The following is a 23,339-nucleotide window of genomic DNA, read 5'->3' as shown; positions in this document are numbered from 1 at the left end:
TTAGTCTCACTGGTTCCTGCAAGTTTTCAAAAATGTTGGTGTCAGAATGTCTGCTGAAATATCACAGTCCTAATATAAGTCAAGGTTCGATGCCATTACTAGTATAAAAAATAAAATAAATAAGAATTCTAGTATATATATCATAGTTTGTAGACGACTTTTGCGCAAACCAATCAATATACGCTTATTGGGATTATTTTTTTACCAAAAATATGTAGCAGAATATATATTGTCTTAAATTTATGAAAAAAATGAGATGCTCTACATTTTTTATTGGATATATTTTATAGCAAAAAGTAAAAAACATATATATTTTTTAAATCGTTTATCTTTTTTTTGTTTATAAAGCAAAAAATGCAGAGATGATCAAATACCACCAAAGAAAGCTCTATTTATGGGGAAAAAAGGACACATTTTATTTGGGTATGGTGTCGCACGACCGCGCAACAGTCAGTTAAAGTAACGCAGTGCTATATCACAAAAAATTACCTGGTCATGAAGAGATCAAGGGGTTAAAAAAGCATTATTAAAAAATTTGTATCAGCGTGTTTTTTCACGGTGAATAAAGTTCGCTTTATTGATATTAGACACACAGGTTACAATCCAGAAAAACAAAAAAAAATAAAAAAACGGTGTACAAACACACAGCAAAGGAAAAGGAAATCAGAATACAGTACGATCCACAGGGGATACAATATATGTTATACAACCTTCCCCGACAGTACCCTGCGAGGGCAGTGGCCAGTCAGAGATCATGTAAAAGATAATGCAGTATGGTAGCCACTGTGCCCTCATCGAATCCCACAAAGGGGGGGGGGGGGGGTGTATGTAGGAAAGGGGAAGACCAAGGGAAGAAGAAGAAGGGGCAAGGGGTGGGAGCGTGGGAGGGAAAGACAAGGGAAAGAGGGGGGAGAGGAGGGGGGGGGGTAGGGGGAGAAGGACCAACCCACGGATCTAGCGGTGGTAGTTCCTATATCTACATACCCTCTCTATCTCCTCCTGTCCAGGGCAGCCATATGCCATTGAACTTCCTAGGGCACTTCCTACTAATATATGTCATTTTGTATAACGGTAGGGCCTTGTTAATGATGTCTTCCCACAGGGCCAGCGTCGGGGGGGAGGCAGAGGTCCAGCGAAGGAGAATGGCCTTCTTGGCATAATAAAGCAAAAAGGCAATCAGGAGTTTGGAGTAGCATGGCCGCTGATCCTCCTCCTGAATGCCGAGAAGAGCCAGCTCCGGTGACCGGGGCAGAGAGAAGCCTAGACGCTCATCAATGGTGTCAAACACATCAGTCCAAAAGGCGGCCACTGCCGGGCAGCTCCAGAACATGTGGAAGAACGTTCCCACCGCTGCCCCACACCTGGTACAGGCAGGGTCTCTCTGCCGATACAGTCTGTGCAACCGCTGTGGAGTATAATAAACCCTATGTAGAAACTTGGTCTGTATTACCTTATCTCTGGAGGAAATCACCAGGCCAAGACTATCCTGAAAGCAGTCATTCCAATCCTCTCTCTCCAGGGCGGGAATGTCCCTCTGCCAGGCCTCCCACAATTTCTCCATCTTAGGAGAGTCCACACTGAGTAGCAAGGTGTATAGGGACGAGAGAGGCTTGGAGAGCTGGTCCAGAGACAGTAGTTCCTCCACAGGATCCATAGAAAGGCTCGTAGCTGCTGGCAGCTGCGCCCTGGCTGCATGTCTCAGTTGGTGGTAACGGAAATACATCCACCCGGGCAAATTAAATTTAGTGGCAAGTTCCCCATACGTCCCCAGGCTGCCCCCCGTGATAATGTCCCCCAACGTCCGCACCCCATGACGCACCCACACCATCGGGTCAGGGACCGTCCGAAAGTGCGGGAGCCCAGGGTTCTCCCATATCGGCTGTCGGGGGGACCAGACTCCCGGCTTAATGAACCATCTCCTGGCCAACCCCCACACCTTGAGTGTCGTTCTAGTCGGAAGTGGAAGCACCTGACGTGCACCAGGGCCTTTGTATACTAAATTGGCAAGATCCTCCAAAGAACCCACCCCAGCTGCCTCAATGCAGCTCGCAGCGTTTGTCCTAGAATGGGCAAACCACCAACGGACCGACACAAGGATCGCCGCCCAGTAATAGACCCTGAAGTTGGGTAGAGCCAGCCCTCCACATCGCACAGGCAGACACAAAGGGGACCTTGCAATTCTGGGGGTGGAGCCCCCCCAAATAAAGGACCCCACACAGCTATCCAGATCTGCAAAAAAGGCACCCGGGAGCAAAACGGGGGAGTTCCTAAAAAAATAGAGGAACCTGGGGAGGAACACCATTTTTAACAGGTTAATGCGACCCAGCAAATTCAGGGGAAGCTTCCCCCAGGAGGCACATCTAGCCTTCAGCTGAAGGAGGGCCGGTTTCAAGTTAAGATCAAAGTAGTGTGTCGGATCACTGCCCACCACTATCCCGAGATACTTGAATTCACTTACCCACTGGAGTGGAGTGTCCGCTGCAGCCGCCCTTGACCCTGGGTCCAGAGGAAACAGGACGGATTTGGTCCAGTTTATTCTGACCCCAGAAAAACGACCGAATACATAAAAAATTTCCAGAGCCGCTCGTAATGAGGAGTCCGCATCTCTCAAATAGAGCAGAGCATCATCGGCGTAGAGTGACACCTTCTCCTCAAGGGGGCCAATTTTAAGCCCCTCCACCCCCGAGGAGGCCCTCAGGGTCACCGCCAGAGGTTCCAACGCCAGCGCAAATAGAGAGGGGGAGAGGGGGCAGCCCTGCCGGGTGCCTCTCTCCAACCGAAACGCCTCCGATAGCCTGCCATTAATGCGCAGCCGCGCCCTTGGTCTGTTATAAAGCAGCTGCAGCCAGCTCAGGAAATGGGGACCGAACCCATATCTGCGGAGTACCTCCCACAGGTATCCCCATTCCACTGAGTCAAATGCCTTTTCGGCATCCAGGGAGGCAATGACCCTGGTCCCAGCGTTATCATGGGGGATAGTCAAGTTAAGGAAAAGACGTCGCAGATTAATGTCGGTACCCTTACCGGGCATAAACCCCGTCTGGTCCACATGGACAAGGCTCTCCAGGACCTGCGCCAACCGATTCGCCAAGACCTTTGCCAACAATTTGGCATCGACATTTATCAAAGATATTGGGCGGTACGACGCACAGTCCTCGGGATCCTTACCCGGCTTGGGCACCAACACCACGATCGCCTCTGACATGGATTCGGGGAGCAACCCCCTCTCCAGGGACTGGGCAAATAAAGAAACTAGTTTAGGGGCCACTAACTCCTGATAAGTAGTGTAAAATTCAACAGGGATACCATCTGCCCCGGGGGACTTCCCCACCTGCATTTGGGCCATTGCCACCTGTACCTCCTCCAACGATATGGCCCTCTCCAGACGGTCTATCGCCTCCCGGGATAGAGCGGGAAGTTCCACCCCATCCAGGAAGGCCAGGAGAGCCGGGTCCTCATAATCCACTCTAGTGGAATACAAGGCGCTATAATATTGCACAAACCTGTCCAGGATCCCTTCCGGGTCCGTGATAGGGGTCCCTCCCTCGCCTCTGACCCTACCAATATGGGCGCTGGTAGAATGTCCCCGGGCCAACCACGAGAGCATCTTCCCATTTTTATCCCCATACTCAAAAATTTTCTGAGCAGTGCCCAGCATAGACTTCTTAGTCAAGTCTATCCTATGGAGCTCGACCGCCCTAAGTGCCATTTGCCATTCCTGATATCTAGGGGGGGTGGGGTCCGCCACATGACTACTCTCCTTTTCCCTCAACACCCTCTCCAATTCCTCCAGCAGCTGCACAGACCGCGTACGACACCTGACAATTCTAGAAGTATATTCCCCCCTCAGCCAGCACTTGAACGCATCCCAGACCACCACGGGCTCCGCAGAGTCCGCATTCTCCAACCAGTAGTGACACAGGGCCTCTGGCATATCCTCCTGAACCCCAACATCCGCTATCCAATACCCTGACAGCCTCCACAGTCCCCTCCGCAAAGGGAGCCCAAGAGAGACCCCAAGGAGGAGGGGAGCGTGGTCAGACACCCCTCTGGGCAGAATCCGCACTCCCACCACACGGCGCAGCATAGCCTGCGAAACATACCCCAGATCTATGCGGGAGAAGGTGCGAAACGTGGTGGAATGGCAAGTATATTCCCTGCCCGAGGGGTGAAAGTGGCGCCAGACATCCACCAGCCCAAAAGTATCAGCCCACCGTGTCAGACCCAGAGTCTCACGAGAGGGCCGGTGGAGCCTATCTAGTTCCGGGGACGGGGCCATATTATAATCCCCTATCAACATGACATTTTCTACACCATACTTTATAACTAGGTTCATTATGGCAAACAAAAGGTCAGTATCTGCGGGGGGAGGCAGGTAAATACCCACCAGGACATACTCCACATTCGCAATAGTAGCATGCAAAACGAGAAACCTGCCCCCCGGATCCGTTTTTAACTCATGGAGCTGGAACGCAAGGGATCTGTGAACAAGCACACTCACCCCCCTAGAGTAACTCGAGTAGGTGGCATGGTAGTGTTGGCCAACCCACTCGGGAGCCCACCAAATGTGTCTCCTGGAGGATACAAATATGTGGAGAGTATCTTTGTAGAAAGTTAAACACCAGCGAGCGCTTGACCGCAGAGTTCAGACCCCTCACGTTCCAGGAAAGAACAGAAAATTCAGCCATATCTAAGAACCCTTGAAAATAAATTCCTGGATTCAGCCATATAGCCCCCTCCCCAAAGAAACAACCATCCCGCCCCCGAGGGTGCCCCAGTTCTTGCATACATATAGGCCGCAAGGCCCTCACGATTAATAATGGTGAACCCTGAGACCATATTCCACCCCCCCATAATAGGATTGTACATGAGTCAACATACCGTGAAAAAAATCAAACATAAAACCCAAACCTAAACAGAGCCAAAACTGATCAGCAATGGCCGATCTCCCCCGCCCCCCACCCCGCAAACCCCCAACAGTGGAGTCCTGCATAGATCCCCAAACCAAACCGCAAAATAACCCTTAAGGCTTTGTGAGCAACTTACTCAGGTAGGCATGCACCAGACCGTCAGGAGGACGCAGCCCCCCCCTCACCTCATACACACAGAGGGGGAGACCACTATCCTTACCTGCCACCGGCGCTTTAACCCCCCCTTAGGAGTTGCTAGAGCACAGAAGACATAGCAATTAAAGTGCACCCAACTACCGCACATGGCAAAGTCCTGAGCAGTGGAGTCCCATCAATCCTGTAGGACAGGGGTGTCCAAACTACGGCCCTCCAGCTGTTGCAGAACTACACATCCCATGAGGCATTGTAAAACTCTGACATTCAAAGACATGACTAGGCATGATGGGGATTGTAGTTCCTGAACAACTGGAGGGCCGTAGTTTGGACACCCCTGCTGTAGGATGATCCAGTCGCCATAGGCCCACTCCAACAGTCCATCGGTTCCCAGCCGGACGAAGGTGATGGTGGGGGATGACAAGTCAGTAACCCCCCCCAACCAGGGGGCCCAGGCCTTGGAAAGGTAGCAAATGGAGGAGAAGGAAGAACAAAAAAAAGGGGGGGGGGACAGAAAAGAAGGGAGGGAGGGGAATCGACAAACCCCCCCCCCCTCCAATCCAATTTGACAGTAATCCATGTCAGATCATTGGCCAGGGCCCCTCACCCAACCCACCCCCCCAAACTGTCCCAGAGTGCTAATGTCACTAGGAAAATTCCTCCCAGGGCGGTTCTCCGCTACCTCGGCTCAGAGAAAAATGGAGAAAAGAGAAAGAAAAAAACAAAAAGACCCCCAAATGAGGAAGAAAGGGCATAACCACCTCATCAGACTCATCAGCCAGGAGTAAGTTATCATGGTAGTCAGCCAGGTAGTGTCTCCAGCCAAGAGGCAGCATCTCTGGGATTAGTGAAGAATCTGACAGTCTCACCGTCCACCACACGCAGTTTCGCCGGAAAGAGGATGCTGTACTTGATCCCTTTAGCCCTCATGGAAGCCTTGACCGCGTCGAAGGACCGTCGCTGTTTCTGAGTCTCCATGGTGTAATCAGGAAAAAACAGCAGCCTAGAATTCTGGTACTTGACCTCCTTCAACAGCCTCGCCGCTCTGAGCACCTCATCACAGTCCCTGAAGTTCATCAAGCACAGAATCAGGGTGCGCGGGGGGCTCCCCGCCGGGCCCCTCTGCGGAGGGACCCGGTGAGCCCTTTCCACCGTGAAATAAGGGGACAGCTGCGCCCCCGGGAACAGGGAACGGATAAGGTCTTCCACAAACACCGTGGGGTTCTGTCCCTCCACCCCCTCCGCCAGGCCGACGATTCGCAGGTTGTTCCGCCTGCTGCGGTTCTCGGCGTCCTCCGCACGGAATTCCAAGGTCCTCACCTTAGCCTGTAAGGTCCGGATCGCCACCGAGTGTTCCGCCAGCACATCCTCCGCCTGGCCCACCCGCTGCTCCGCCACTCCCAGCCTTGAACGGATTTTATCCAGGTCCTGTCTAATCAGGCCGACTTCCGTCTGGACCACCTCCATCTTCCCCGTCAGCGCCGCCTGACAGGCCGCTATCGTGGCCATCACTTCAGGAATGCCCGGGAGGGGAGATGCATCAGCCTCCGCCGGCGCGGTCTGCGTCGCCATGTTGGAATGGGCGCGTGGTCCTCCTGCTCCACTGGTGTCCGGAGCGTCTAGCGTCAGTGCCCCCGTGGGAAACCGAGTCCTCCTACCTCCCTTGTGTCCCGCCGAAGAACGGGACGGCATAGGGGGGGCCAGACAAACAGCCAGCAGTCGGTAGCACGGGTGTAAGGATGTTTTAGGATCAGTCTCCAGCAGAGCTCCGGGAAGCACGTCTGCTCACGCCGACATCTTGGCCACGCCCCCCGTATCAGTGTGTTTTAGGTAGGATAAAATGCAAAATGTGCACTATTGTTTATGGGCTGTACTGCGGGTAAAAAAAAAAGAATAACATACATATTTAGCAAATAACATACATATGACACAGTGGTGTCATGGTTAGCACTCTCACCTAGCAGTAAAAAGGGTCACTGGTTCAAATCCCAACCACAACACCACCTGCCTGGAGTTTGCATGTTCTCCCTGTGCCTACGAATAACATACATATTTAGGGTGGCACAGTGGTGTAGTGGGTAGCACTCTCACCTAGCGGTAAGAAGGGTCACTGGTTCGAATCCCAACCACAACACCACCTGCCTGGAGTTTGCATGTTCTCCCTGTGCCTGCATGGGTTTCCTCCAGGTACTTTGGTTTCCTTCCACAATCCAAAGACATGCAGGTAGGCTAATTGGCCTCTGTCCAAAATTGGCCCTAGTATATGAATGGGGACCTTGGATTGTGGGCTCCCTGAGGGTAGGGACCAATGTGAGTGTGCAATGTACAAGGATAGGGACAATTGTAGACACTGACTCAGGATGGACTGGTGTCTTTATTCAACCTTACTAACTATTTAACTATATACAGTAATACCTCGGATTGCGAGTAACGCAGTTTATGAACATTTTGCAATAGGGGCTATTAATTTTTAGAAATCCTGACTTGGTTTGCGAGCGTTGTCTCCCAAGACGAGCAGGATTCAAGCCAATGGGGTGTGCAGTACCGCATTCAGCCAGAGGTGCGGGGGCACTGGTGATACTTGGAGCTGCTCGGAAACACTGTCTCCAAGCCTCTTCAAGTGTCACTGAGTGCATCCGAGAGGTCTCTGAGTGTTTACCAGTGTCTCTGTCGCCCCCCCCCCCAACCTCTGGCCACATGCGGTACTGCATACAATAGCAGTCACTCTGGAACAAATTATCTGAGATTCCATTGACTCCTATGAGGAAACTCGCTTTGATATATGAGTGCTTTGGATTACAAGCATTCTTCTGGAAGAAATTCTGCTCGTAATCCAAGGTACCACTTATGCATGTGGAATTGCTGCGATCGTTAGAAGCAGGAACCTTTTTTTGGTTGTTCTTGGTGGTAATTGACTGCGAAACCCAAACTTATGGGTTTCAGTAAAATTTTGCTTGCTGAAACCAAATAAAAAAAGTAGATGTATCTATTATACAAGCTTGCAGGTAGACCTGCATGCAGGTAGCACTATGGAGTATTGTGTTCAAAATGTTTACTCTGTCTAACTAAGGCTTTCTAGTACAATTTATATGTCCTAAAGTGGGTAGGAACCTAACTCTAAGGCCGCGTACACACGGGCGGACTGTTCGCCCAACTTTGTCCGCTGAACAGTGTTTGGGCGGACAGTCCGCTCGTGTGTGGGCTTTCAGCGGACAGTTTCAGCGGACAGTTGGACGGACAAGGTTTTTCGGAAATTCCGAAAAACTGTCCGCTGAAACCTTGTTTGAGCGAACAGTCCGCCCGTGTGTAGGCTTGTTCGTCAAACAAAGTTGCGCGCATGCTCAGAAAGGATTTTCACGCCGAAAGCTATAATGCAGTGTATAGGACGTCGTATTTTTCGTCCCGTCGTACGTGCCGTTCACGTCATCGCGCACGGTTTCAGCAAACTGTTCGTCCGTCGTGTGTGGCCATGTCCGTCCATGCTAAGTTTGAGCGGACTGTTTGCCAAAACTGTTGGACGGACAAAGTTGGGCGAACAGTCCGCGCGTGTGTACGCGGCCTAACCGCTTTAAAGTTCCATCCTGGCTTCTGGTGGAACTCATGTTACTTCTACCACTTCCTCCAGAGAACAAATCTTCAAAAGACACAGATAAATCTTCTCTGCTGAAGTCTTAAATAGCATACTACTAACACAAGAAATGCAGAAGTTACACAACAGAATTTCTAATTATAAATGATACATCTAATATGCCTGCTTAATCAAAACTAAATTTTTGGTAAATAAAATGTCTGTTCCAATTTCCCATTTCATATGTTATGGGAAAACTGTAATTTATTTTTTTAAACGATTTTGGGGCAGTTTTCCTTTGATAATACGAAAAAAAAATAAAAAAATCAGGAAATATCTGTTACCATTTACCACCAAAATAAAGCCCAGTTCATCCTGAAATAAACATGGTATGGTCCACCTGGATGTACAAAGTAGTTGAGATGACACATGTCAAAGTTGCAAAATTGACTTCAGGCATTAACATTTGTTTTGGCTTTATGAAGGGGTTATAAGCCAATGTAGTGTTAATTCTTAAAGTGGTTGTAAACCCTTACAAACCACTTTGACCTACAGGTAAGCCTAGATTAAGGCTTACTTGTAGGTCCAAGAAATATCTCCCAAACCTATACGGTTTAGGAGATATTTGCCCGAAAACGGGCACCGCTGTCTACGGCGCATGCGCGGGAGTGACGTCATCGCGGCTTCGCCGAATGACAGCGGCGGAGCTGCGAGACCCCACCGAGAAGATGGACGCTCGGAACTACAGGGGACAGCGGTGACATCGCTGGCTCCTGTGTCAGGTAAGTGACACATAATGGGCTACTATGCGATGCATAGTAGTCCATTATGCTTTACCTTTGCAGGGAATGAAAGAGGAAGTAAACTCATCAGGGTTTACTTCCTCTTTAACATGCAGTACATGGGATGTTCATTGGCATACCTCCCAACTTTTTGACATGGGAATGAGGGACACCTATTAGCAAAAGTATGTAGACACAGGACACAACCCCCCTTAAAAGAGAATTGTATGGAAATAAGATGATTGGTTAAACCCATAAGTGCTTTTTTACCAGTACTATTCCTTTATATTGGCTTTTGGATTTAAAAAAATGCAGCAATTTACAAATTGGATGAAAGATTTAACACTATAAAACTCCTTTTTGTTAGATAAATAGTACATTTTATATACAACTATATAGATCAGACCAAAATGAGGGACAAATGAGGAGGAAAGAGGGACAGAGGGACTTTGTTCCAAATCAGGGACAGCTGGGAGCTACGCATTGGTCGTTTGAAATCAGTAATCTTCTCAGCCTTACGCCCACAATGAATGCTTGTAACTTACTGAGGAAATATGAAGAAAAAGGAAGGGGTTTAGCTAAGAACTACAGTGCCTTGAAAAAGTATTAATACCCTTTGGAATTTTCCACAACTGTAATGCCGCATACACATGATCGGACATTCCAGCATTAAAATCCATGGGATTTTTTCCGACGGATGTTGGCTCAAACTTGTCTTGCATACACACGGTCACACAATGTTGTCGGAAATTCCGAATGTCAAGAACGTGGTGACGTACGAGGATCTGAGAAAATTGAAGTTCAATAGCCAGTGCGGCTCTTCTGCTTGATTCCGAGCATGCGTAGAACTTTGTGCGTCAGAATTGTGTACACACGATCGTAATTTCAGACAATGGATTTTGTTATCGGAAAATTTGAGATCCAGATCTCAAATTTTGTGTGACAGAAATTCCGATGGAAAATGTCCGATGGTCAGAATTTCCGACAAAAAGCTCCCATCGAAACATTTTCCGTCGGAAAATCTGACCGTGTGTATGCGGCATTAGAGAATGTATAAACAACTGACTCTATTTTAGATTCTCCTCCATTTTACATAAGGTAGAAATTTACTTTTTTTGTATGTATGAGTTTTGCCATGAACAGCTTAAACTAACAAGTTTGCATAGAACCACGCCCTATGAGATATTGTGGTTAAGCCGAATCTGTGTCAGCAAGTCATCAGCTATTTCTTGTTATCTAGTCAGCAGCCTAACTCTTGATAAGAAAGTACTGAGTGTAAGTTTGTAAAAACCCATAGACATGTATTTTTACTGGTATTTAAACGACTTTTATATTCATTAAAGTCAGAGCTCTTATGAACACACTCAAAGCCTGTTTCTCGTGTTTCATTTGGTCTCTCACGGATCCGAGGGTCCCGGTGGTCTTCCGGCATAAACCAGGGTGGTTGTCGAGGTGTATAATACTTTTCAACAACCATATACGTAAATTTATTTTATTGGGATTTTATGTGATAGACCAACACAAAGTGGCACATAATTGTGAAGTGGAAGGAAAATAATAAATGGTTTTCAAAATGTTTTACAAATAAATATGTGAAAAATGTAGCGTGCATTTGTATTCAGCCCCCCTGAGTAAATACTTTGTAGAACCACCGTTCGCTGCAATTATAGCTGCAAGTCTTTTTGGGGATGTCTCTAACAGCTTTGCACATCTAGAGAGTGACATTTTTGCCCATTCTTTCTGGAGAGAGTCTGAACAGCAATTTTCAAGTCTTGGCACGGATTCTCAATTTGATTTAGGTTTGAACTTTGACTAGGCCCTTCTAACACATACATATGCTTTGATCTAAAGCATTCCATTGCAGCTATGGCTGTATGTTTGGGGTCATTGTCCTGCATGGAAGTTGAACCTCCGCCCCAATTTTTTACAAATATATATCTTGAAAGTGTGGTGTGCATTTGTATTCTGCCCCTTTACTCTGATACCCCTAACTAAAATGTAGTGGAACCAATTGCCTTCAGACTTCACAGAATTAGTAAACATAGTCCATCTGTGTGTAATTTAATCTCAGTAGAAATACAGCTGTTCTGTAAAGCCCTCAGAGGTTTGTTGGAGAACCTTAGGGAACAAACAGCATCATGAAGCCAAAGGAATGCACCAGACAGGTTAGGGGTATAAGTATGGAGAAGTTTAAAGCAGGGTTAGGTTATAAAAAAAATATCCAAAGCTTTGAACATCTCATGGAGCACTGTTCAATTCATCATTTGGAAATGGAAAGAGTATGGCCCAACTGCAAACCTACCAAGACCTGGTCCTCCACCTAAACTGACAGGCGAGGCAAGGAGAACATTAATTAGAGAAGCAGCCAAGAGACCCATGGTAACTCTGGAGGAGCTGCAGAGATCCACAGCTCAGGTGGGAGAATCTGTCCACAGGACAACTATTAGTCTTGCACTCCACAAATCTGGCTTTATGGAAGAGTGGCAAGAAGAAAGCCATTGTTGAAAGAAAGCCATAACAAGTCCTGTTTGCAGTTTGCAAAAAGCCATTTGGGGGACACAGCAAACATGTGAAAAAAGGTGCTCTGGTCAGACCAAAATTGTACTTTTTGGCTTAAAAGCAAAACGTTATGTGTGGCAGAAAACCAACACTGCACATCACCCTGAACACCATGAAACTAGGTGGTGGCAGCATTATGTTGTTGGGATGCTTTTCTTCAGCAGGAACAGGGAAGCTGGTCAGAGTTGATGGGAAAATGAATGGAGCTAAATACAGGGCAATCTTGGAAGGAAACCTGAGTCTGCTAAAGACTTGACACTGGGGCAGAGGTTCAACTTCCAGCAGGACAACGATCCTAAACATACAGCCATAGCTACAATGGAATGGTTTAGATCAAAGAATATTCATGTGTTAGAATGGCCCAGTCAAAGTCCAGACCTAAGTCCAATTGAGAAGCTGTGGCAAGACTTGAAAATTCCTGCTCATAGATGCTCTCCATCCAATCTGACAGAGCAATAGCTATTTTGCAAAGAAGAATGGGCAAAAATGTCACTCTCTACGTGTTGAAAGCTGGTAGAGACATCCCCAAAAACACTTGCAGCTGTAATTGCAGTGAAAGGTGGTTCTACAAAGTATTGACTCAGGGTTGAATACAAATGCACCCCACACTTTTCACATATTTATTGGTAAAAAATGTTGAAAACCATTTATCATTTTCCTTTCATTTCACAATTATGTGCCACTTTGTGTTGTTGGTCTATCACATAAAATCCCAATAAAATAAAAAATTGTAACATGACAATGCGGAAAATTTCAAGGAGTGTGAATACTTTTTCAAGGCACATTTATTTTTATTTTTTTATTACCCGAACATACAGTACATGAATATTGAACTCATGCCTTGCAGAAGGAGTCATTGAGCACGGATGGTCCCCCTGGCTAAAATGGAAGCGTCCCACCTTTTCTTTATTGTAGTCATTTGCATGGTCATATTGCTCTTTGTAATGTTGTCCTGCAAACAGCTAGCAGATGTCTGTCCTAGTGTGGGCATTCACCCATTACCAGTGTAGGGAGCTGCAAATAGATGGATTTAATTAGTGAAGCGCAATGTTGTAAAGAAGAGAACTAGTGTGTGAGATGAAGACTGGACATCATTACTCTGGTCGGGAAAAAACACTGCATCTCTCATTATCCTCACACATCTGACAATCGTACACATTTCTACACTTTCTTTTAATTGGGAAATTGAAAATTGTGTTGGAAAGTTCTTGGTGAGTCAAGAAAAAGTTTTTGGTGAGTTCAAGTAAAAGAATCTTGAAACTAGTTTAATAATGTAGCTATTTTAGTAGAATATTCAAATGTATTTAACCAATACCGGGCACTTTCACCCCCTTCCTGCCCAGCCCAATTTTCTGAGTTCAGAGCTCTCTCACTTTGAATAACAATTGCGCGGTCATGCAACATTGTTTCATTAAAATGTTATAATTTTTTCACACAAATAGAGCTTTCTTTTGGTGGTATTTAATCACCACTGGATTTTTATTTATTGCTAAACTAACGAAAAAAAGACAGAACATTTAAAAAAAAAGTTTTGTTTTTAGTTTCTGTTATAATATTTTGCAAATAGGTCATTTTTCTCCATCGCTGATGGGCACTGATGAAGCAGCACTGATGGGTACTGATAAGCGGCACTGATGAGGAGGCACTGATAGGCAGCACTGATGGGCACTGATAGGCAGCACTGATGGGGCTGCATTGGTGATTAGTGCCCTGATTATCTGTATACATGTCCCTGTTAGAAAAGTTTTAAGTGTTTATTGTGTGACTATTAGAAAAACAATAGTCCTGAGACTGATTTGTTAAAAAGCTTACTTCTGAGCACATTATTGTATTAACTCATTGTATTGTTTTGTCCTAATTAACTCCATAGTAAGTAGGATGATTAGATTTAACTAAATATGATAGCCTAAGAATGTACGGGAATATGGATATCTAATAAAGTGCCAGCCTGTGCCATGACACGTTATTTATGTTCCCTCAGCCAATAGAAGCACGGAGATGTTATTCTTGTGGGATATGTGAGGGCGGAACACTTTCTTTTGTTGAGACTTTTTTCTTCAGCTTTCGTCCTGTAAGCATGTCTCCCTGTTGTGGGCCACATCAGAAATAAATTGTTTGCTTCTCAGAACACCCGGAGTTTTTACTGATCACAAGGGAAATTCCTAACATTTTTGGTCTTTCGAGCCGGGAGCAACACGCTGGTTTTCAGATCAGACGGCCCGACAACACTTCGGTGAGTATTGGACTTTGAAGCTCACCGAACGCTTACAAGTCCCCCCAATCAATGTTATTTGGTGAAAAAGGGGCGGGGCCATAGATCTGAATTCCACTGTCTGTTTCCGAACCTTGTGTGATCCAGTCCAGGTGTTTGAGAGGTAAGATAATTTAAATTATTCTTAATTCTTTCTGAGTCTTTTCTTCTCTTTCTCTTGCTTCTGGTTTAATGTGTTGTAATTGCCGACATTGGTATTGATCGTATAATATCTAGATGATCCAGTGCTCGTAGACAGAGACACTTGGGGACGTTGTCTAAGGTAAAAAATTACGTCGCCCGCTGTCCGGACAGATAACAAAAAGATTTGAGGTATACCGAATGTCAGAGGTTGAATGCCTGACTAAGCGCTGTTTAGTTAAGTGATCTACAAAGATCGCAAGGCTAATTTTCTTCTGTGTGTGTTTACTTTATCTTTGTTCATGTTTAACCCTTTTTGATTCTCTCGATAGTGTGGGGAGTGCTGATGTTTTTTTTCTCTTGTATTGACATGGTTTTTGTGCTGCATATTTCTAAGCAGATAAGAAATTATTTTTCACCTAAGCACTGCACTCCCCCTCCCCCTCCCCTCATGGAAGGATGTTTTCTGCAAAGAAGTTGTAAAAGTTAACCCTTGATTAGCTATGACAATACAGAAGGGTTATATTGTAAATATTGAAACTTAGCATAAAAGAAAAAGAAGGTAGATGGCATTTTGGAGTAAATAGAATGTTGTAGAATTATCGGGTGGCTTGATTAATGTGAAAAGAAATGAAAAAAAAAAGGCTGAGGATGTTTTCATTGCTATGAAGGTTAAGAAGCTGTTTCTCAGAAACAAGAAAATGCAGATTGCCTGACAGAGGTTAATTTGTGCATCTGTGAAAATATTAGGACTTTTGGTGGGAAAAAGAGTTTGAAAAATAGTCTTAAAGTAAATATTTATATTGGATTGGAGTTATTTTTAGAATTCATAGACTTTCAACTGTGAAGTGTTAATGATGCAATGCTGTTTATATTTGGGTACATTTATAAGTCAAAAGGCTAAGTTCTGAATCAGAATACTAAAAAAAAATTAAAAAGAAAGAAAGTTCTATTTTGGGGCCCTGTGGATAAGTTTAAAATGTCAGGACCCAAAGTTCAAAAAAGGTATGGGTTAAAAATGGCGGAATATTGGCTTCAGCATGCTAGAATTAGGCTAGAAGGAAGAACAAAGGAAAAATGCCAAGCCCAATTGCCCCTAGTGGACAAAGAGGATGATCTCATCTGCTACACCCAGAGACCACCTCCCTATAATGGTCCTCCCCCTCAGGTGCAAGTAACTGCCCAGAGTAACACCTTCCCTGTGACATCCACCCCTGTCAAAGGAACCGCCTCTGAACAAAACCCCAACTCCACTTCCTCAATCTCTCCAGACAGTAGTTCAGTCCTGGAGATGAACAGATCAATCCTTGAAACATTAACTGACGCCATAACTCATGTACTAGGTGCCCCAGCAGGAGCCAAGAGACTAAGTAAACCTCCTATTAGGTATGGTGTGGAGGACGGTGAGGAATACCCCTGCGCCCCAGAAAATGCACAGGGACGGGGGGATCCATTGCTTCCAGAAAGCCCAGACTTAGGAAACAGGTTGACTGCCCTACTGAACAGATGCCAGCTTAGATGGGTACAACGGACTGATTGGCAAAAAAATAAATATGACAGTACAAGAAGATAAAGAAAGTGTCAGTGACTGCCTAAATAAATTACGAGAGATTTTTAGAGTGTTCTCCGGGCTCCCCGAAGCTGAGGATGTGAATAGTGCATATTAGCAACAGCTAAAGATTGCTTTTTTACATGGATTGAAACAGGATCATAAGGATTACATTGTTAAAAACATGGTTACTTACCGAACTGCATCAGTTTTAGATGTTTTACAATATGCTAAGCATTCTGAGAAGTATTTGAAAGCAAAAGCAAAAAAGAATGTGAAAGTAAAGGTTCTTATGCAAGGTGATGAAAGAGAGGAGGATGCAGAAAAGTACACTGCTGAGGCAGAACTAGAGGGGTCTCATAGAGGAAGGATTACTCTACAGAAATAGACAGTGCAACAAGAGTACTTCCACCCTGTGTACAAGCACTGGTAGCATCAGCGGTGTAGTGGTTAGCACTCTCGCCTAGCAGTGGAGGGGGTCACTGGTTCGAATCCCAATCATGACGCTGCCTGCCTGGAGTTTGCATGTACTCCCTGTGCCTGCGTGGATTTCCTCCGGGTGCTCTGGTTTCCTCCCGCACTCCGGAGACATGCAGGTGGGTTGATTGGCTTCTGTCCCGGTTTGGCCCTGGTATATGAATGGGGACGTTGGATCCTTGGGGGTGGAGAATGATGTGGGTGTACAGGGGTAGAGGCTAGACACTCACTCAGGCTGAACCGGATGGACTGGTGTCTTTATTCAACTTTACTAACTGAAAAGGTACCACATGCAGTGTTTGTTATCCTGTTACAGCAAAAGATATCACATTTGAGCCCAGCACGACACCTTTCCTGTATGACACAACCTCACTTAACAATACAGAGGTGTACTACATTAAACCCATCCACACTACTACCACTTCCTACTGACGGGTATAAACATGACTGCACTGTTGCCATCACTGAAAAGGTACTGCCACGAAGTGATCTGAAAGATGTACCATTATCTAACCCTGACATGATACTTTTTGTTGATGGTTCTAGTAAGAAAAATCCAGATGGCACAAATGCAACAGGATATGCAGTAGTGACACAGGATGAGATTTTGGAAGCGGGGCCACTACCAAAACATTATTCAGCACAAGTTGCAGAACTTGTAGCATTGACAAGAGCATGTATACTGTCAGAAGGAAATCTGTAACCATATATACTGACAGTCAATATGCCTTTTCAACAGTGCATGTTTTTGCACAACAATGGAAAAACAGGGGGATGGTCACCTCCAGTGGTAAACCAATTTCACATACGGACTTCATTTTAGAACTCCTAGATGCAATACAGTTACCAAAAAAGCTTGCAATCTGTAAATGTCAAGCACACACAAAATATACGGACCCCATCTCAAAGGGAAATAAAAGGGCAGATGAAGCTGCACATAAAATAATGACGAGAAATCATAGTGATAGATCATACAGTCCTTACTGATATGCAGCAAAATGCCCCCCCTGGGGAAAACAATATTGGAAAACAAAGGGTTACACAATAATTGATGATATTTACACATCACCTGAAGGGAAACCGGTATTACCAAAATCTTTATTTAGGTATGCAGCAGTATTGACACATGGAGTAACGCATGTGTCAAACAGGGGGATGACTGAGATGTTAAATAAAGTATGTACAGCCTATGGATTCACAAATTACTAAAAAAACTTTTTGCTCTCAATGTCTTATATGTGCAAGACACAATGCTCAGGGAGGTATAAGACCACAGAAAGGGAAGTTCCCTACACCACAATATCCATTCCAACACATTTGCATGGGTTTTATTGAATTAGACAAATGTGAAAGGAAGAAATATTGTTTGGTACCCAGGCACCCTGACCAAATGGGTGGAGATATTCCCGACAGGAAGTGCAGATGCACAGACTGTAGCCAAAGCATTACTAAGAGATATTATTCCTAGATTTGGAATCCCTGAAAGGATTTACAGTGATAATGGACCCCATTTTGTAATTAAATAATATACAACATTTGATAGAAGTGATGAGAATTAAAGGGAAATGCCATTGTGCCTATCATTCCCAATCAGCTGGATTGGTAGAAAGACATAATGGCATTCTAAAAAGCAAACTGAGAAAAGTTATGGAAGAAATAGGTAAAAATAATTGGATGTATTGCCTACTAGTAGCTGTGACCAGTATGTATATCACACCCCCAAAAGAAGATGAAAAGGTGCATGTGGGAGATTGGGGTCTCAATAAAAAGTAATAAGAAAAAAAAGCAGTGGTAACTCCCCAAGGTGGGATGGTCCTTTCAAAGTCCTTTTAACTACCCCTACTGTGATAAGGATTGCAGAGAGGTCTACCTGGATTCACCAGTCCCATTGTAAAAACGTTTTACAGGCAGAGTAGGGCCAGTTGGCTACAAGAGGTCCAGAAAGTCCGGCTACAAAGGGAGGTCTCACACAAGGTGGGACTTGTCTCAAACCGGTGAAGTCTCCCTCCCCTTCCAACTCCCCTATCCTATCCGCTGGAACTCTGTAGCTGGTTAGGATGAAAGGGACAGTAATTATCCTTGGGATACTGGTGACTCTAGGAGAGGCATCCATAAGAGGGGGTAGGCGCTATGGAAGAGTAGAGGAACCTTTGGATTGGGAAAGAACAGGAAAAGCATTAAATCTAACCTTTATAGAGGGAATAACTAGCACTATACTGGTAGACTTCTGTCAGATTGCAGATTGTGGGAATACAACTGGGGCTAGAGGACTTCTATGGGCAGATAAATATATCTGCTGGCTCTGGAATAAGGCAGGATGTCAAGCATGGGATCAGGCCCTGTGGACTACAGCGCATCAAGATTGGGGGTATAATCAACCAGGGGCTAAAAAGAGTGGTATAAAGGAGAGACTCATAATCACAAAAGCGGCCAACTCCCCCTGCACAAATAGTAAGAACTGTAACCAACTATTAATAACATTAAAGGAGCCGAGGAAGGAAGATCAGCGGTTGTATTCCATGGGAGCATGGGTGTCAGGAACTGACCCCTCAGGAATATTTTTCCTTGAGGTATTACTACCTAATAAAATTAAACAACAGGAAAAAGTAGACTCAGAAGGGAAAGAAGAAGGCCATACTAAAATAGAAGTTCTGAGTATAACTATAAGATTCACTAACCTAACAATAGAAGATGCCATAGCTTTGGAGACGGGCTACCAAGAAAAAATGAGTGGTTAGAATGGTTGAGGTACACGGTTAGAACTCTGAAAAAGGAAAACTGTTTAGTTTGTGCAGGAGCCAGACCACATTTAGCAACAGTTCCTTTTCCTCTAGATCACAATACAGATCCAGAAGGTTTAAAATGTATGTTGCAATTGTATAATAAGAGCTATAAACCTGAAATAAATTCTACTCGTCACATATTGAGTTTGTTGTTTCCCCCAGTACAGAGACCTCAGATACCTCCAGCGGTTACCGCTTATCCGGGCAACTTTACTTGTTTTGCACTCCCAGGGAACCGTAGCGCGGTGGATCTTGGGTCACTACCTGATGACTACTGTGTGGAGAGGATTAACACGGACAACGGTGACTGGGTTGGACATGACATTCAGAGAGCTGATGTCTGGTGGATGTGTGGGGATAAGAAACTGCGAGCTAGACTACCGGCCAATGCCCAAGGGGATTGCGCTATGGTCCAGCTGGCTATGCCCCTGAGAATCCTGTCAGAATACCCGTGGACTAAGAGTCACCGACAGTATCGTAGGGACACCTCTCCCTTGGGGTCATTTGACTCTCAGATCTACATAGATGAGATTGGGGTTCCTCGCGGGGTGCCGGACGAGTTTAAAGCCAGGAATCAGGTGACAGCTGGGTTTGAGTCTCTTCTCTGGTGGGTGACTATAAATAAAAATGTTGACTGGATTAATTATATATATTATAACCAACAACGATTTGTAAACTATACTAGGGATGCTGTGAAGGGCCTAGCAGAACAGTTGGCCCCCACATCTCTAATGGCCTGGCAGAACCGAATGGCTTTAGATATGGTTTTAGCTGAAAGAGGAGGATATGCAAAATGTTTGGTAGCATGTGTTGTACCTTTAATCCCCAACAATACAGCTCCTGGAGGGACAGTGACCAGAACCTTGGAAGGACTGACTGCGCTATCGAATGAATTGGCGGAAAACTCAGGTATTAATGATCCATTCACAACTTAGCTTGAAGGATGGTTCGGTAAATGGACTGGATTTATCACATCATGTTTGATCTCAATCGCTGTGGCTTTGGCTGTTTTGGTCACTTGCGGATGCTGCTGCATTCCCTGTATTCGAGGACTTTCACAAAAACTCATTGCAGTCTCAAGAACAATGTATCAAACCCTCTCTACCTCTGAGGAGACCTATGTGGACATTGAAGCTCAACTTAATGACATACAGTCCGAAAGTGTATAACACAGGGACTTTCATCGAAATATGTGGAGATAAAATAGTCACACAAAGAGGAGGGAATGTTAGAAAAGTTTTAAATGTTTATTGTGTGACTATTAGAAAAACAATAGTCCTGAGACTGATTTGTTAAAACGCTTACTTCTGAGCACATTATTGTATTAACTCATTGTATTGTTTTGTCCTAATTAACTCCATAGTAAGTAGGATGATTAGATTTAACTAAATATGATAGCCTAAGAATGTACGGGAATATGGATATCTAATAAAGTGCCAGCCTGTGCCATGACACGTTATTTATGTTCCCTCAGCCAATAGAAGCACGGAGATGTTATTCTTGTGGGATATGTGAGGGCGGAACACTTTCTTTTGTTGAGACTTTTTTCTTCAGCTTTCGTCCTGTAAGCATGTCTCCCTGTTGTGGGCCACATCAGAAATAAATTGTTTGCTTCTCAGAACACCCGGAGTTTTTACTGATCACAAGGGAAATTCCTAACAGTCCCCTGCCACACTTGCTGGTTACAGCTGTGACAGTGAGTGAGGAAAGTAATGGTGATAACCAGCAAGTCTCTTTACATTTTCATGGTAAGGATCTGCTGTGAATGGCCCTTTAGCATACTCCGAAGGACACAGCGATCACAGAGTGCTCCTGATGTGCGCCCCAGGAGGTGCGTGGAGGGTGTGGTTCCATGCTATAGCCATCTTTGGAAACTCAATGGAATTAGGACATAAAGAAGATTGACTCATTTCAGCTTTGGTGTTGGAGAAGGATTCTATGCATGCCTTGGACAGCCCATAGAGCTAACAGACTGATTTTGGAAGCGGTCAAACTGGCTATGTCACTAGAAGCCCATATGATGAAGTTAGGACTGTCGTATAATGTTTGGGAAGATTGAAAGAACCAGGCGAAGGGGGAGACTGGCTTCTAGGTGGTTGGACACATTGATTACAGCTGTAGAGATGTCACTAGAAAATCTTAACTAGACTATCACAACCCCGGCTTCTCTTTACATTTCTAATTCATCAAGCCACTAGGACCAGAGTGGATGGCACTTAACCAATCCTTGCATTGCAGAAGAAATGGGGAACTGCAGGTTTTTTTTTGATATTCCTGGGGCAGGATTTAAAAAGTGTCAATTCAGAATCTTGATTTAGTGTGGTCACTTTAATGCATAAAAGTGGTTTAGACGTGCACCTTAAAGTGGAAGTAAACCCTCCTATTGCTTTCAGCCAAGGAAGCTGCCATCTTGGCCTTTGTTTAATCTTCAACTGCCATGATGCTGCACATGTGGTCAGTTATGACACCAGCCATTGGATGGTTTGACAGTTAGGTTGAGATCACAACCAATGTGACAGTTAGCATTTCCGGCATGCCGGGAATGTAATTGTTTTTTTAAACGATTAAATCGATGAGTTTACTTCCGCTTTAACAAGATGTGTCAGGACACTTGGGCCCACAGACAACACAAAGTCAAAGGAAAAACCCTTCCAATGTTAGGGGAAAGTCCTGCTTAGACAAGACAGTCACTTGAACATGTATCCTCATAGGATGCTTTCCCCTCTATACCCATTCTGGTGGCATCTGTAAAGTTGTGAATTTTCCATCACTTTCCTGCCTAAGACAATTGGTTGAACAGAAACGGCTATAAAACTTCAGAAACAAAAAAGGCCAGCACTCAACCAATGAACTTCACAACAGGAAAACTATTTTGTATGGTTGACTATAGTAGATTATGTCGATTAGTTGTTTCAGCCATAGTTACAAGACACTTACGCATTTCGACTTCCAAAGCTATGGGTAATGCCGTGTACACACGACCGTACTTTTCGACGGACTAGGTCCGACGGTTTTCCTGACGGACTTTCAGTGGAGGTCCGACCGTCTTTCTGAACGAACGGACTTGGCCAAACACGACCGGACTAAGTTTTGAACGTGATGACGTAAACGGGACTAAACAAGGAAGTTCAATAGCCAGTAGCCAATAGCTTCCCTAGCGTCGTATCTGGTCTATTGGACTAGCACACTGACGAACGGTTTACAGATTTTTAGTCCATCGGATAAATTTGAAACATGTTTTATTTCTAGGTCCGTCTGACTTTTGTGGAAAAAAAAGTCTGCTGGAGCCCACACACAATCGAATTGTCCGACGGATTCCGGTCTGCTGGACCAAGTCTGCTGGAAAGTCCGATCTACGGGACAAAGGTATGGATAGTATATGCATAGTTACTTTGGCCCTCACGCATGTTCACTTCATCAAATCTGGCCCTCGTTGAAAAAAAGTTTGGACACCCCTGATAAATCAAGGCAGCCACGTTGATGGCACGCTGATTATGTGTTTAGCAAAAGACTGTTGGTAGGGAGTAACAATGGTCAAAGTGTAAAATAACAAGAGTGTAAATTAATATTTTGCCAACGCTCACAGAAATAAAATGACAAACTTGCTACTTACGCTGCTTTAGGCCTTCAACAAGCACATAACTAATTCATCTGAACTTTGCATCCCCCATGATAAATCTCATTCCCAACTTCTAATAAGTGAGAAGAATTAACATTGGCCTCCAGTAAAGAAGAACACGTCCCCCTCTGATGAATGAGATACACTGGTGGATATTCCTACCCACCACACAATTGTCACATTCTAACTGTGTTACAAAACCCGGGAACAGATGGCGGCATTGTTGAAATTTTTAATGATAACATTTCATTATCGTCTTAGCTGTAAATTGATTTAATGAGTTTATAGTTTATAGGAAAAACGTATGAAGGTTTCACCGACTTTTATGTATGGTGGAAATCTATAACAGTAGAGCCGGATAATTGAAGTCTGATTGTGGAGGATGATACAGATGGAGTTACTTTTATCCTAGAGGACCTAAAGGATTTTAGTTGGCGTTTTATCTCTAGTGGATGTGCCCTTAAGGGATTGTATAGGTTTTTTTTTGTTTATATTTTCTATACTTTCATTTAGAACAAAAAAAAAAAAAAATGAACTGTAAACTCCA

At 44.7% G+C, this 23,339-nt stretch overlaps 1 protein-coding gene and 1 long non-coding RNA gene across 2 annotated transcripts in view; one reads left to right on the top strand and one right to left on the bottom strand.

Moving 5' to 3' along the window:
* The window catches only part of GFRA4 (GDNF family receptor alpha 4), a 667,916-nt gene that overhangs the window by 136,464 nt on the left and 508,113 nt on the right, over positions 1–23,339 (bottom strand). The window lies entirely within an intron of this gene.
* On the top strand, positions 16,394–20,794 carry LOC143975567 (uncharacterized). The gene is made up of 2 exons (XR_013272395.1): positions 16,394–16,673; positions 16,863–20,794. It is a non-coding gene; the product is annotated as an uncharacterized LOC143975567 (long non-coding RNA).

The sequence above is a fragment of the Lithobates pipiens genome, unplaced genomic scaffold, assembly GCF_037356315.1.
Source record: "Lithobates pipiens isolate NorthernLeopardFrog02 unplaced genomic scaffold, aLitPip1_a1.2 Scaffold_13, whole genome shotgun sequence".
Taxonomy (NCBI): Eukaryota; Metazoa; Chordata; class Amphibia; order Anura; family Ranidae; genus Lithobates; species Lithobates pipiens.
Note: the sequence above shows the minus strand (reverse complement) of the source record. Positions and strands in the feature narration are given on the sequence as shown.